The sequence below is a fragment of the Vulpes lagopus genome, chromosome 1 (genome assembly GCF_018345385.1).
Source record: "Vulpes lagopus strain Blue_001 chromosome 1, ASM1834538v1, whole genome shotgun sequence".
Lineage (NCBI taxonomy): Eukaryota > Metazoa > Chordata > Mammalia > Carnivora > Canidae > Vulpes > Vulpes lagopus.
Genome location: NC_054824.1, coordinates 23125337 through 23140429, shown reverse-complemented (window position 1 = coordinate 23140429; position 15093 = coordinate 23125337). Strand labels below are relative to the sequence as shown.

Sequence of the window (15093 nt, the reverse complement as noted above, 5' to 3'; positions counted from 1 at the left end):
TTTATATGAGCAAAAAAGTTCCTTTTTAGGGGAAACAGTTTGATTTAGGTTTTTGAGGTACATGCAGCTGGAAGCATACTAATTAAAAGATGACTTTCTGAAATCCAATACATATTCACAAACTACCAAGAAAAATTCTCCAGATGGCCAAACCAATTTTTTGGGGGTCTAATTTACCTTTTTTTTTTTTTTTTTTAACAATTACTATATAGTTATTAATCCAGCCATAGGTCACAGAAATATCAGCATAGCCATTTCTCTGAGCTCAAGGGAAGAATTTTTCTGCAAGTATGCCTGTATATCATCAGTCAAATGAATTGTTCCTCAGAACAATCATAGTAATCTCCAGAAATGTGTCCTAGACCCCTCCCTGGCACTCAGAGCTTCTTTGTTTAACACTGATTCCACAGACATTGTTAGAAGATTTTACCAACTGTAGGTCCCCAGATGATTCAAATTTAGTTTCCTGTTTTGTAGGATTCAGAATTATATATATATTTTTTATTTAAACTCAATTAACATATAATGTATTATTGGTTTCAAAAGTAGAGGTCTGTGATTACTCAGTCTTATATAATACCCAGTGCTCATTACATTTCATGCCATCCTTAATGCCCATCACCCAGTTATCCCATCCCTCAACCTCCTCCCCTCCAGAGATATTCAGTTTGTTTCTTATCATTAGGAGTCTCTTATGGTTTGTCTCCCTCTCTGATTTTGTTTTGTTGTATTTTTCCCTCCCTTCCTCTATGATCCTGTTTTTTTTTTTCCCTTAAATTCCACATATAAGTGAGACCATGACAATTATCTTGGTCTGATTGACTTATTTTGCTTAGCATAAAATCCTTTAATTCTATCCATGTCATTGCAAAATGCAAGATTTCTTTTTTTTCCCCCTATGGCTGAGTAGTAGTCCATTGTCTATATGTACCACATCTTCTTTATCTACTCATCTGTTGATAGACATCTGGGCTCTCACCATAGTTTGACTCTTATGGAGATTGCTGCTATAAACATTCCAGGTACCCCTTCGGATCATTCTTTGTATCTTTGCAGTAAATACCCAGTAGTGCAATTGCTAGGTCAGAGGGTAGCTCTATTTTTAAATCCCTGAGGAACCTCCATACTCTTTTCCAGAATGGCTGCACCAGCTTCCATTCCTACCAATGGGTAAGAGTGTTCCCCTTTCTTCGCATCCTTGCCAACATCTGTTTCCTAACTTGTTAATTTAGGCACTCTGACCAATATGAGGTAGTATCTCATTGTGGTTTTCATTTGTATTTTCCTGATGTCAAGCGATATTGAGCATTTCTTTTTTATGTGTCCGTTGGCTATTTGTATGTCTTCTTTGGAGAAATGTCCTTGTCTTCTGCCCATTTCTTGATTGGATTATTTGTTCTTTGGGTGTTGAATTTGATAAGTTCTTTATAGACTTTGGATACCAGCCCTTTATCTGATAAGACATTTGCAAATATCTTTTCCCATCCTGTAGGTTGTCTTTTAATTTTGTTGATTTCTTCCTTTGCTGTGCAAAAGCTTTTTATCTTGATGAAGTCCCAATAGTTCATTTTTGTCTTTGTTTCCCTTGCCTTTGGAGACAAGTGTCTAGCAAGCCGTTGCTGGCCAAGATCAAAGAGGTTGCTGCCTGTGTTTTCAAGGATTTTGATGGATTTCTGTTTCACATTTAGGTCTTTCATCCATTTTGAGTCTATTTTTGTGTATGGTGTGAGGAGATTGTCTAGTTTCATTTTTCTGCATGTGGCTGTCCAATTTTCCCAAAACCATTTGTTGAAGAGACTTTTTTCTATTAGGTATTCTTTCCTGCTTTGTCAAAATCATATGTATTTGGAAGTGCTAATTCCTAATGATATTGAAAGGTTATGCCAGAATGTGAATCAATGTACTGTATCCTAAATAGACACAATAAAAATATCTGCTAAATTAAACCATTGATTAAACCTAACTGACTTAACTTCTGGAGTGAACTCTTTATCTTGTTACGGATCAGTAACAAACTATAGTTTGACATCTGGTCTGTAGATGCGCCACCTTTGAATAGCATTAAATATGGTTATAAACAAACCACTCATTCACTCATTAATTTAATAAACATTTACTAAACTAATATGTAGAAGAAAATAATAATCTTGGGAGTACTTCTGCCTTACTCTTCATATTCAATCAGACATCATGCCTACCTCTACATTTCTGCTGCCATTGGTTTGATTCAGGTTGCCATTCCTTTTTGAAATGTTGCTGTCTCCCTGCTGTCAGTCTTGCTCTCTCCAGGCCATAACATGTTGTTAAAATATATATTTCTGTGCTCAAAGTGCTTCTTTAGCTTTTTTGTCAATGAAACCTACTGTGTTCGATTCTTTGCCGAATGCACTGCAAATAGATGTTAGTGCCTTGTACTGCAAATGTTCTTAGTTAATGAGCCTTCCACCATGCTTTCTTGAGATAAATGTGTCTACAATATGTGTAGTTTCCTCTGCGGCCTCTCTTTATGCCATCTGTGTTTTGGAAAACATTTTTTTGACTCATCATGGTTGGCAAATGATGTGCAAATAGTAATGCTAGACCTGTAGCAAAGAGGCAAAGGAAGAATGTCTTGTTGGATGTTATAATGCAAGTTTCAGTCATCTTCAGGAAATGATTCAGGAAAGAGAGGCTATAAATGGGTGAGGGGGATGTTCTTTGAAATGAGGAAAGGCATCATAGCTATCAACCTGGGAGAACTAATTAATAATCATATGAATGAGAGTGGGGAGAAACCATAGTTGGAAGAATATAATGACTCCAGATGATTTGATGAGAAAGGAAATGCAACAGTTTGAAGATCTCATGTCTTGGGAAAGGATGTATTAATGACCCCTAAGTGCTAATTACATTTTGGCTTGATATGCATCGGTGCATCCCTGTACCTAAAGGATTTTTTTTTTATTGCACATGTGTAATATTAGTAATCTCTCTGTTTCTTAGTTTTTGAAGATCTGAAATTATATTTTGTAATACTATTGTTTTACATAAATCTCACTAAAATGCATCATGTTCTTTTTTGCTTTATTTCTGTCAATGCTGTTAAGCACATTTAATTTTTGTGATATTTTTGGAACCACTGTTGTGAACATTAATTATATTATGTTGTGGTGATATCTTTGGTGTGAAATTAAGTTAGGTGGTGCTGTTTTACACTTGTATAAACCTCTCATGTGAGAATAGCCTGGAATACTTTAGATAAACAAGAGTAATGAAGAGAGATTAGTCCTAGCAGGTACTTTAATGCATCATAAAGCTATAATAATCAGAGTGTTTTTATTGTATTGAAACAGAATAAGAAGTTTAGAAATTTATTTCTGCATATAATTATTTAACATATAATAGATGTAGAATTTCAAACCAGTTGAGAAAGAATAGATTATTAAAAATGACATTGGGACAATTATCTAATCATTAAGATCCAAGAATTAATGTTTAGCTTCTATTTCACATTATTAATCCCAGGTGGGTTGAAGAAGTCTGGAAAATGTAGTAGAAATTGGTATTTAAATAATCTTGGGATAGGGAAAAGTTTTGAAGCAAGATATTAAAGCCTTAAAGATTGATAACTTATCTACATAAAAATTTAAAACTTCTGAATTTTAAATGCACCCCAAACACATAAATTAAAAGAATGGATGGCTGTTGTATGAAAAAGAAAAGAACAGGAAATAACAAATGTTGGTGAGTATGTAAAGAAATTAGAACCTTTGTAGATTGTAGATCTACAACCAATTGTAGATTAAAAGTGTTGCAACTGCTATGAAAAACAGTATGGCAGTTCCTCCCAAAATTAAAAATATAATTGCCATATGATCTCACAATTTTTCTTCTCGAATATATCCAAAAGAATTGAAAGCAAAGACTTGTAGAGATATATGTATATTTAGCAGCATTATGTACAATATCCAAGGGGTGGAAGCAATCCAAGTATCCACTGAGATGAACAGATAAACAAAGTGTGGTGTATACTATGGAATATTATTTATCCTTAAAATGGAAGGAAATTCTGACACATGCTACAATTGGATGAACACTGATAATATTATGTATGTAGGTGAAATAAGTCAGTTACAAAAGCACAATACTGTATACATTATGAGATAGCCAGAGTAGTGAAATTCACAGAAAATAGAATGGTTGATAGGGGCTGGGTGGAGATGAGGGGAATGGAGAGTTACTGTTTAATGGGCACAGTTTCAGTTTTGTAAGATAGAAGAGTTATGGAGATGTATGGTACTGATGGTTGCACAACAGTGTGAATGTTCTTAATGTCACCAAATTGTACACTTAAAAATGATTAAGATGGTAAATTTTATGTGTATTTTAACAAAAGTAAAAATAAAAAATAATAATAATGAAGAATGATGCAGCTTACTTGAATTTTATTCCTACTCTTCTTTCCTTTTATTAGCTCAATGACTTTAAGCAAATTTGTGAAACTCTCAGTGTCAAACTTTTATTATCATATGGTCATTTTGAGGACTCAATGAGATAATTCCTTTTAAGTGGTTTTTATGGTGCATGGAACATAGTAACCGCCCAAAAAAACTGGCCCCTGTCTACTATTATATTAAAAGCCAAATGATAAACATATATTATCTATTTATAGACTTTATATGTAAAGAATTTTTAAAAGATCAGTGAAAAAATAAAATCCCCAGAGTTTATCGACAAAGGACATATTAGGCATTTCCAATTTTAAGGAATGAAGACATTTCTAGGCTATGTTAAGTGATTAAGGACTTTTTGAAGAATAAATGAGAGAAAGTGTCACAGAAATCCAAGGATGGGAAAATAGCACAAGATTAGAAATGGATCTAAGGTTGTTTTAGGGATTCTGATGGTAGATTCTCCATTTATCTTCTGTTATTTAATCCCTATCTCATTTCTTCTCATCTAATAAATCATTGCTTCACTCCTTTATCCATTTTATCAACAACACAGCTTTTATTCACTGGTTTGGTTTGTGCTTCCTAATATCTTTGATTTCTTTATGACTCCAGTTTACTTGTGTTTGCTCATGGATCTTAGAGCATTTTTAAGCCTCATTTCCTATGGCTAATAGCCTGATATTTCTTCATTTATTCAAATCAAATTATTAGAAATATAATCTGATTGGAACTTTGTTTATGTTAAGAGTCTTACTGGACCTTTCTTTGTTTTTAGCAAATCTTTTCATACCAGGTCATCTTGAAGCTCACTGCTCAGCTGACTTTTGGTTGCATCACATTATCAGCTATAGTCTAATCAACTCTGGTCTGGGTAGCAGATTTCTTTTTTTTGGGGGGGGGGCGGGTGGCAGATTTCTGTGTGGAACAAAACGGGATCATTGAGGGCTGCCTCTAAGGAAGGGGCCATTTGTATTTTTTTGAATTTATGAATCACTTTTGTAATAACAAGATTGTTGATTTTTCTGGTTGAAGATTGACTTCTCCTTTAGTGCTTATGTCTACTTTAAATAGTTTCTTTTTGTTTCTATCACCTTGTTTGTTCACAAGCTACTAGTCTGTTATCCAACTTTCTATCTGTAAATTGGAACAGGATGGAAATGAGGTGGGAACTAAGATAACCAAACTAGCAAACTTGATTTACCATGATTTATAGAAGAGAATAAGTCAATGAATTAACTCAGCTTTGGGATAATTTTTTTTTTTTTTTAATGAGCCCATTATATTAGTGCAAAGGCTTTTGGATTACTTCAGGTTTGTTCTTGGTTCTGGGAAAATGAGATGGCTAAAGTCTATCAGATTTAGTGTTAGTTTCTCATACATTTGAGCAGATGTGACACCTTTATTTAAAGTGTATCATATTCCTTTATGTGTTACTTTCTTCCCCACAGTGCCTTTGCTTAGGTATTGTTTCCTTTTCAGTAAAAAAAAAAAAAAAAAAAAAATGCGGAATCTTCTTGTTATCTTTTGGTTAAGGGAGGAGGTATTCTTTTCAGGGAAAGCAATTAAAAGTCATATAAAACTCTACAGTGTCGAAGTAAGATGATCTTTTTATGCAAATACTACCTTAAAGTTTTTAACCATCTGTTCTTAATTGTGCTTGCAGGATATTATTCTCATATTCTAAGAGACACACTGTGAATGCTTAGGTATATATCTAAGAGAGCTCAAGAAAGTGGGGATCAACATCATGTGTGTTAAAAGAAATTAGTCAAAGGAAAAATTCTACCTGTATTTGTGCATGAAAGATGAAACTGAAATGAAAAATAAATAAATTTCCTATTGCAGGGGTAGAAACAAAGGTAAAACTGGGGTGATTCTGTTTGGAGACCCACATATATGCATATCATGTAGTAAGGCAAAACTGCTTCTATAACAATAAACTATTCTTTTTTATTATTTGTTATAAATTAGGCATTGTTGTTTTCCAGGACCTTCAGAGATGTTAAAGGAAGATAAGACAGAGATTAACAAAGCATATCCTCTATTCAACCTGTACTTGGGGAAGTCAGTATATTTTTAATGTAAAAAATTGGTGGTAGCTTGGTAGTAAAGACATCATATCTTGCAAAGGAAAGCTCCCAGAAAACTCAGAATGAATCTTGAACATTGGAGTGTTGGTACTCAGTGGGTAAGTTTCTGGGACAGCAGAGTCAACAGCATTTCTGGATCATATATCAAGTGCAGAATAATGAAAAGGATGTAATATTGGTGCCTGTTTTGGAGCATGTGACTTATGTAGAGTCTGATAGATTTATAGATTGACAGAAATATCAATGATATCAAATATTGTTAAGATTGTTGATTTGTCTGCAGAGAAACAGCATAAATGAAACTGTGTCCAAGTGGGAATTTATTCTGCTGCTTTTTTTCTCTTTCCAACTCAGCAAAATCACACGAAAACCAGAGTTGGAAAGGACGTTGGAAATCAAACACCCACATTTTAGAAATTAAGAAATAAGGGCTCTAGGGATTGAACAAGTTGTTCTAGGTAACCCAGCTAGAGAATGGCTGATTCAGGATGGGAAACCAGACTTGTAGTACAATTTTCATTTTAACATATTGCACAGAACTTTCACCCTATTGTGCTTCCAAAAATAGTAATTCATTTCACACTGCACTCCTAAAATAACTCTTTCAAAGTTTGTTACTATTTCTTGAGACTTAAAATGGTTATTTGTTTGTATTGGGCAGCCCTGATAGTTCTCATACATAGAACTTATGACTTAGTCTTTTCCTTGTATGTTTAAAAAAGTGATCAGAGATTATTAATGGACATATTGTGGGACCAGTATCTTGCTTTGTGTCAGAGTGAGAAGATGAAATGTAATTGTGTAATTGCCATGTGTTGGTAATGACTCCAGATTGGAAGCTAAAACATCTGGATTATGGTCCCACCTCTGCATTAATTAACTGTGTTCTGAGTCTTAATTTCCTCATCTGACTAAAGAAGGCTTCAGTTAAATAATCTCTAAGGTCCTCATAAACTGAAATATCTTAATATTCTAGATCATGAAAAAGTTAAAGTTAGAGAATTTTTAGTCTATACTTATTACAGGGGTGTTATTGGCTAAAGATTTGAAGAAGTCTAAGTCTGTAACAGTTCACTAAACAATTGTCCAACTCTTAATTTCATACTGGATTTTGGATTTTCTTACTTACAAAATTGTTAAATTGAACTGTCAAGCTTTAAGAAGTGAGTACATCTATCATTACGTATGCATCTATCTTTACACTGAACTCCCTGTTACACTAACGAAAGTGCTGGAACTCCAATGTTTATCAGCCTTTGAACATGTTCTTTTCCCTGCCTACTATCCTTTCTACTTTATTTTGGCTCTAGCCTAGTAAACTCCTACTCATACTTTAAGATCCAACTCAAATGTCACCCCCTCAAGAAGGCTCCTATAACCATCTTGCTCCCATAACTATCTTGTCAGTAAAACTAATACTTATTGTTTACTTACTATGTGCAAAGAATTCTGTCAGTAGCTAAGGATGGTCACAGCTCTAGCTCTCCTACCTTAGTAAAGAAGATTGACATCAAGTAAATAATTATAAATAAATAAGAATTACAACAATGCCAAATATGAGAGAAAATCACTAAGTGCTTTTGGAGTGTCTACTGGCGGAACTAAACTCAGGCAGAATTAGTGGCTCTCTTCTCTGAGTTCAGACAGCATTTTATTGCACATCTCTACTGTAACACTAATTACATTGCATTCTTACCAGTATTATAAGTTAATATATCTATCTCTTCTACACCTGTATTATCTGATATGGTAGCCACCAGGCACATGTGACCTTTTAAGTTTAAAGTAATTAAAATAAAATACAATAAAAATTCATTTCCTCAGTCACAGTAGCCACATTTCAAGTGCTCAGTAGCCACATTTGCTAGTGGCTGCCATATTGAACAGTGCATCATCACAGAAGGTTCTGTTGAACTGTGCTTCTCTAGACTGTGAATTCCTCAATCAAATATTATGTTTCATTCATCTTCATATCCCTAGGACCTGAAACAGTTATATTTATATAGCAGAAGCTCAATATTGGTGGATTGATCAATTCATTTATTTATTAAAAAAATATTTGTGTGTGTGCCTGTTATGTGGTATAATTCTAGGTACCAAGGGTAAGGCAGTGAAAAAATAGTTTCTATTTTTGTGGAGCTTATTTTTTAGCAGTGTTGAGGGGAATTGGGCAATCAACAAGGAAATATATAATCTATTAGGGAGTAATGAGTACTATGGAGAAAAATAAAGCAGGTTAAGTTACATATGAAATAGCAGGACAAGGGTTGAGGGGTAAATGGGTTACTTTTTTACATAAGATGGGCAAGAAGGGCCTCACTGAGGAAATGAGTCATGTAGAAGGAGCAGGAGACAGTGTCCCTGAGGCAGCAGTGTAACTTGTTCCAGGGACAAGAAAGAGGCTGGTGTTCCTAGAACTGAGTGAGTACTGCAGAACATCATAGAAACGACAGTGGGCAGCAGAGGAAGGAGTGGGACTTCTGTTACCCCAAGTGAGATGGGAATAGATGGGAATTGGTGATGATCATGACGTAGTGAGTAGTGTACACATTTTGAATGCACAGTAGGCAGTGCTGATAGATAGGATGGGAAGTGTGAGGGAAAGAGGGGAGTCAAGAATGACTCCAAGCATTTTGGCCTGAGCAAGTAGAAGAATGGACTTTCCATCAACTGAAGTGAAGACCCTGGAAGCTGTCGATTGGGTAGGAAAATGAGAAATTTGGTTTTGTACATATTAAGTTGAAACTTCTGTTGGACATGAATTAGATACTGGCATCTGAGGTACAGCTAGAGGTATAAATGTTTGTTGACTGAATAATTGAATGAGTGAATAAGACATTATTATCTTAAAATAGCAATTCTGAATGTGAAGTTGCGGGCTTAGACCTGGGGATCAATTTGCATACAGACACAAGAAAATTCAAAGAGGAGGCCTTAGAATATGAGCAGACTGTGGATGTATGGCCCAATAAGAAAGCTTAATTAATTCATTCTTCTGAATATTATTTGAACAGGGATTTCAGAATTTTATTTAATTAATTAATTAATTAATTAATTTATTTAAAGATTTTATTTATTTATTCATGAGAGACACACAGAGAGAGGCAGAGACATAGGCAGAGGGAGAGGCAGACTCCATGCAGGGAGCCTGATGTGGGACTGGACCTCAGGACCCCAAGATCATGCCCTGGGCTGAAGGCAGGCACGCAACCACTGAGCCACCCAGGCGTCCCAATTTCAGGATTTTAAATCCAAAATTTCCTTTGATTCAGATGATGGGGCAGGATATGTTAGTTTCCTATGGTTGCTATTACAAATGACTACAAAGTTAGTGGCTACAACAACATATTTATTATCTATAGATCTGGAGGTCAGAAATTTAAAATGAGTCTCAGACTAAAATCAAGGTATATGCAAGGCGTGTTCCTTTTTAGAGGCTCCAGGGGAGAACTTGTCTTTCTCACATTGTAACACTCTGACTGACTCTCCCTCTTTTACTTATAAGGACCCTTGTAATTACATTGAGCTCGCCTGAATAGTTCAGAATAATCTCCCCATCTCAAGGTAGATGATTAACAATCTTAATTCCATCTGGAACCTTAATTCCCCCTTGCCATGTAACATAATATATTCACAAATTCTGGGGATTAAGATGTGGATACCTTGGGAGAGGTAATGTCTTGAGTTTGTTCTTTCTTTTACTGTCAAAAGATCAATATACAATAATAAAAGTGATTGAGAGGATGTCTAGAGTATAAACAAACTCTAATTAGACATCCTCTCAAATGCTTTTATTATTGTATATTGATCTTTTGACACTAGAAGCCAAAAACGGGCTGAGAAAAGCTAAGCAAAGAACAACTTGAACAAGAGTCCAGATTTATATAATGTTGTGCGCATGTCCTGTTTCAGTTAATATTTACGGCATATGTAAAAACAAACTGAGACCTAAGAATATTGTGCTGGAAGGCGTATACATGTATGTGTATGTGTATCTGTGTAATTGTTCCATATAAACTTAATTATTGGCTATAAATCTTATGTAAAATCATATTAGATGAATGCTAGAGTTTGTTCTATGCTACTCTTAGGATTTGTTTTAGACTTTTATCTATACCTTAGGTTTAGAAGGGCCTTATTTTCTGAATTTATTTCTGTAAAATGAAAATGCCCTTATGGGTCATAGGATAGAACATTTGAAGTTGAGATTATCCTGGGGTAACTATTATATTTAATTGATCTACGAAGTGTCAAATCTTATTCTGAAATGTCTCTCTTAGTCATTTTCATGGCTGCCTTTTCAGCCCAGTCCAGGACAACCATAACAGTCTCCTAAATGACATTACTCAGGTGAACCTGAAGGCAGAGTGTGCAGTGGGTTAAGAGAGGGTTCTGGAGTCAAATTATTAGAGTCTTATTTTGATTACTTTCTAGATGTCTGTAGAAATCTCTGTAAACCTTAGTTTTCTTTCCTGTATAATGAGGCTAGTACTGATTTCATAGAATTGGTATAGGGTTTATATTAAATTAGGAGTTAATAAACTTGATGAAGGCAGCCAGTTGTGAACTTATTGATTCTCAGACCCAAATCTACCTCTTGTCGTAATTTTTGATAATGGAACTGGACCTTTTGCCAGCTAATGCAATGATAGGTTTTGTTGATAGAGGGTGCTGGAGGGGTCCTGCAAGGCATAATAGAGGATGAAGCTTTTCTTCACAGTTTTGGGCCCTTTTTTTACTCCTAAGGCCCACCTATTAGTGGTATGTGGAAGACCCAGTAGAATTTACCCTCCAGTGAGTTTTTCTGGCACCCTAATATGCAGTTTTCTATATACCATCATAGACCTGCCCATACTCTAGCAGGCAGCTTCCATTAGACCAGCTTTGGCCCATGGTATCCCAGCAAATGTTGCTGGAATCTCAGTGGACAACTTCCTGTGAAAGAGTTCTAATCAATGGTATACCAGAAATGTCTGCCACCCAGTAGGCTCTAATTACACCCTCTCCAAGGCTGAGGTGTGAATCTCAGCTTTCAAGGGGTGGGGGTACGGGTCGTTGGGATCCTTTCCCAAAGTTGCTTCTTCCTTAGGTACCTACCCTCAACTTTAGAGGTAATAGCTCTTCTCTATACTTGCTATTTGTGTATTCTTAGAGTCTTCTCTTATCTTGTATTACTGTTAACTGCCTTTACTAATTAATAATTATTAATATTAAATTCTCAATTCAAATTACTGATATGGTTTCTGGCTCCAGAGTAGACCCTGAATGATATATTAACATAGAACAATAAGCAGAAAAATAAGCATCCCAAGAGTATGAGGTGAATAAATAATCTGAAAGTGATTAAAATAAACAAAGTATTAAAAGAAGTATTAAAAACCACAAAGAAATAGTAGGCCTCTATGAAAAAAGAATATGATATGCAGATTGAAAAAAATGTTTAGAAATTACAAAATGTAGTTATTAATTAAGACTTAAATGAGTGGATCAAATATCTGCTTAGGTTCTGATTAAGAGACAGTCGAACACTTTAAAGGTAGCCCTGAGGAAATTGTCTAGGATGTAGCAAAGAGATAGGAAATGAAATACTAAAAAGAAATTACAATAGAATAGATGCAATCTAATTATGTGATTCAACATACACCTAAGAGGAATTCTCTTTCTTTTTCTTTCTATGTCATCTATATCTACATATATTTCTATGTATCTATAAATATATCATCTATAAATGTACATATTTTATGTATTTCCAGAAAGATAAAATAGAAAGAATGGGAGAAGAGGCAATATATGAATAGAGACTAGCTGAAAACTTTTCAGAATTGAATAAATACCAGTAAGGTTTATTCTAGGATTACAGAGATGGTTTAGCTTTATAAAATCACATGTAATTTACCATGTTAACATATCAACAGAGAAAAAAAAATATGTTCATTTCAGGTTAACAAATATTAAAAAAGAATAAAAAAGGATGTCTGTATAAAAGTTAATGTGAACTTCACATTTAATGATGAATGAATTAGAAGCACTCTCTTAAAGTCAGAAATTAATTTAAGATGCTTGTTCTTACCATTTGTATTTAGCATCGTACTGGAAGTCCTAGCTAGCTCAATATGACATGGAAAATAAATAAGAGGTATGGGAATGGAAATATAGGAAAGCAAATTGCCAGTGTCACAGATATGATTATACACATATGAAATTTAAAAGAATTTACTTTTAAATTATTAGAAGTAATTGAAGAATTTATCAAGGATGTTGTCTACAAAATTGCATCTAAAAATTAGTAGTATTTGAATATATCAGATTCAACTGGTTCAGAAATGTAATTTCAAAACTTCCTGTAGGGTGCCTGGATGGTTCAGTCAGCTAAACATTTGACTCTTAATTTTGGCTCAAGTCTTGATCTCAGGGTTGAAATTCAAGCCCTACATTGGGCTCTACACTGGGTGTGGAGCCTGCTTAAAATTAAAACAAACACACAACTCTATTCTTCTAGCCACAAAACTATAAAATATGTGAGATTAAATTTAACATTATATACATAGGACTTTTATAGAAAAATTTATAAAATATAATTAAAAAAATATATATGAAGATCTAAATAAATGGAGAATAATACCATGGTTTTGGACAGGAAGTCTCAATTTTTTAAGATTTTGATTCTTGCCAAAATAATCCACTAAAGCAAAGCTAGTTCAACTTAAATCTTAAATTTTCTCAGAACTTGTGAAGTTGTTTCAAACATTTATATGGATGAATATAGGGCCAAGAATAACTAAAGGAAAACATTGAAGAAGATAAAAGAGAATTAACTTACGATCTCATTTATTAAGAATTATTATAAAGATACAGTAATTAAAACGTGTTGTACTGGCAGAAGGATACACAAATATATCAGTGTAAAAAGAACAGAGAGCCTAGAAACAGCCATGTGTGTAAATGAAAAATTAATGTATGGGAGCAGTGGCTTTCAAGTCATTGCTGAAAGATAATATAATAGATGATGGTGAGACAATTGACTATTCATATGGGAAAAATTAATTTGTAAGCCTGCCTCCCACCATACACAAAAATAAATCCTAAATGGATTAAAAACAAAGACAAAGTGAAAAATGTAAAAACAAGTAACAAAAATAACTATGATATTGGAAGTTTGGAAAAGAACTCTTCCACGAGATTGAGAAGCACAAAGCTTTTTTAAGATTGATAACTTTAGCTATTTAAAATAAAAAGATCTGTACAAAAAAGCCCATAAAATAAAAAAAATAAGCCCCATACTGGATGAAAAGATCTGTAATCCAAGCAACCACCAATAAAATATTGATAAACAAAATAGATGTTAAGTAAAACCCTAAAACCAATAAAAGGGAAATACTTCAATAGAGAGTGATGAAGGATGTGGAGTCAATTAACAGAAGAAAATTTTAAGACTAATAGATATATAAAAAGTTGCAAAGTCTCACTGATCATTAGGGTAGATGAAATTTAAAAGGAAATAGGACATTTCATAACAAGTAGATTGCTAAAATTTAAGGACTCTGATCATATGATATTTTGGCAATAATACCAGAACATAAGAATTTTCAAAAACTGTTGGTCTTAGGATACATTGGTGAAGCTATTTTGTTTTGTTTTTACATTTCAATTTTTTTTTTCTTTAAAAGGAGTGAGTTGTGTAAGGAGATTAAATGCTTTAGAGATTAAAAAAAACCTACTAGAACCAACTTATTCATCATCATCTTCATTTTCCTCATCTTCCTCCTCTTCCTTCTTCTTGCTTTTTTTCAGTGTTGACAGCTCCCCCCCCTTTTTTTTATCACATCAAGCTTTCCTTTAGCTCGATATGCGACAATATCCTTTTCATATTTTTCCTTCAGCTGAGCAGCCTTTTTATAAGGCTGCTTATCATCTGCAGCAGTGTTATTCCACATCTTTCCCAATTTCTTTGCAATATCACCAATGGATAGGCCAAGGTGTTCTCTGATTTTTGGGTGATACTCAGAACAAAACAAGTAAAAGGCTGAAGGAGGCCTCGGGTACACTGGGATCCTTGAACAACTTTTTTGTTTCCCCTTTAGGAAGGATTTAAGTTTTCTCTTTCTCTTCTTGTTCACCTTTGCCATATCTTCAAATTTCCCTTTCTCTTTAGCAGACATGGTTTCCTACCTCTCTGAGCATTTCTTAGAAAACTCTGAGAAATTGATGGAAGCATCTGGGTGCTTGTTTCCCTCCTGGCAAGTTTGCACAAAGAATGCACATAATGACATTTTGCCTCTAAGCTTCTTCGGATCTCCTCTGCACATGTGTAATTATTTTTCTCCGGGAGGCACAGAGTCACCCAGTGCCTATCTGGCTCTCATTTGCCCTGGCACTGTCTCTGTGGAGCTCAATGTACTGCAATGGCTGTGTTTGGTGAATTTACTTTGGAGAGAATGTTAATAAGGTCTATGGTCTTGATAATGTTTATACACTACAAGATAGCAATTCTACTTTTAAGTTACATATTGTGGTTCAATTCTCAAATGAAGAGGCATTCTCAAAAGTGTCATTGCAGCCTTGTTGTATTA

The 15093-nt window shown here is 34.3% G+C and overlaps 1 pseudogene; it reads right to left on the bottom strand.

Annotated features, from left to right (window-relative positions):
* Nucleotides 1–14251: 14251 nt before the first annotated feature.
* Nucleotides 14252–14829, bottom strand: LOC121501721 (annotated as a pseudogene).
* Nucleotides 14830–15093: the final 264 nt, after the last annotated feature.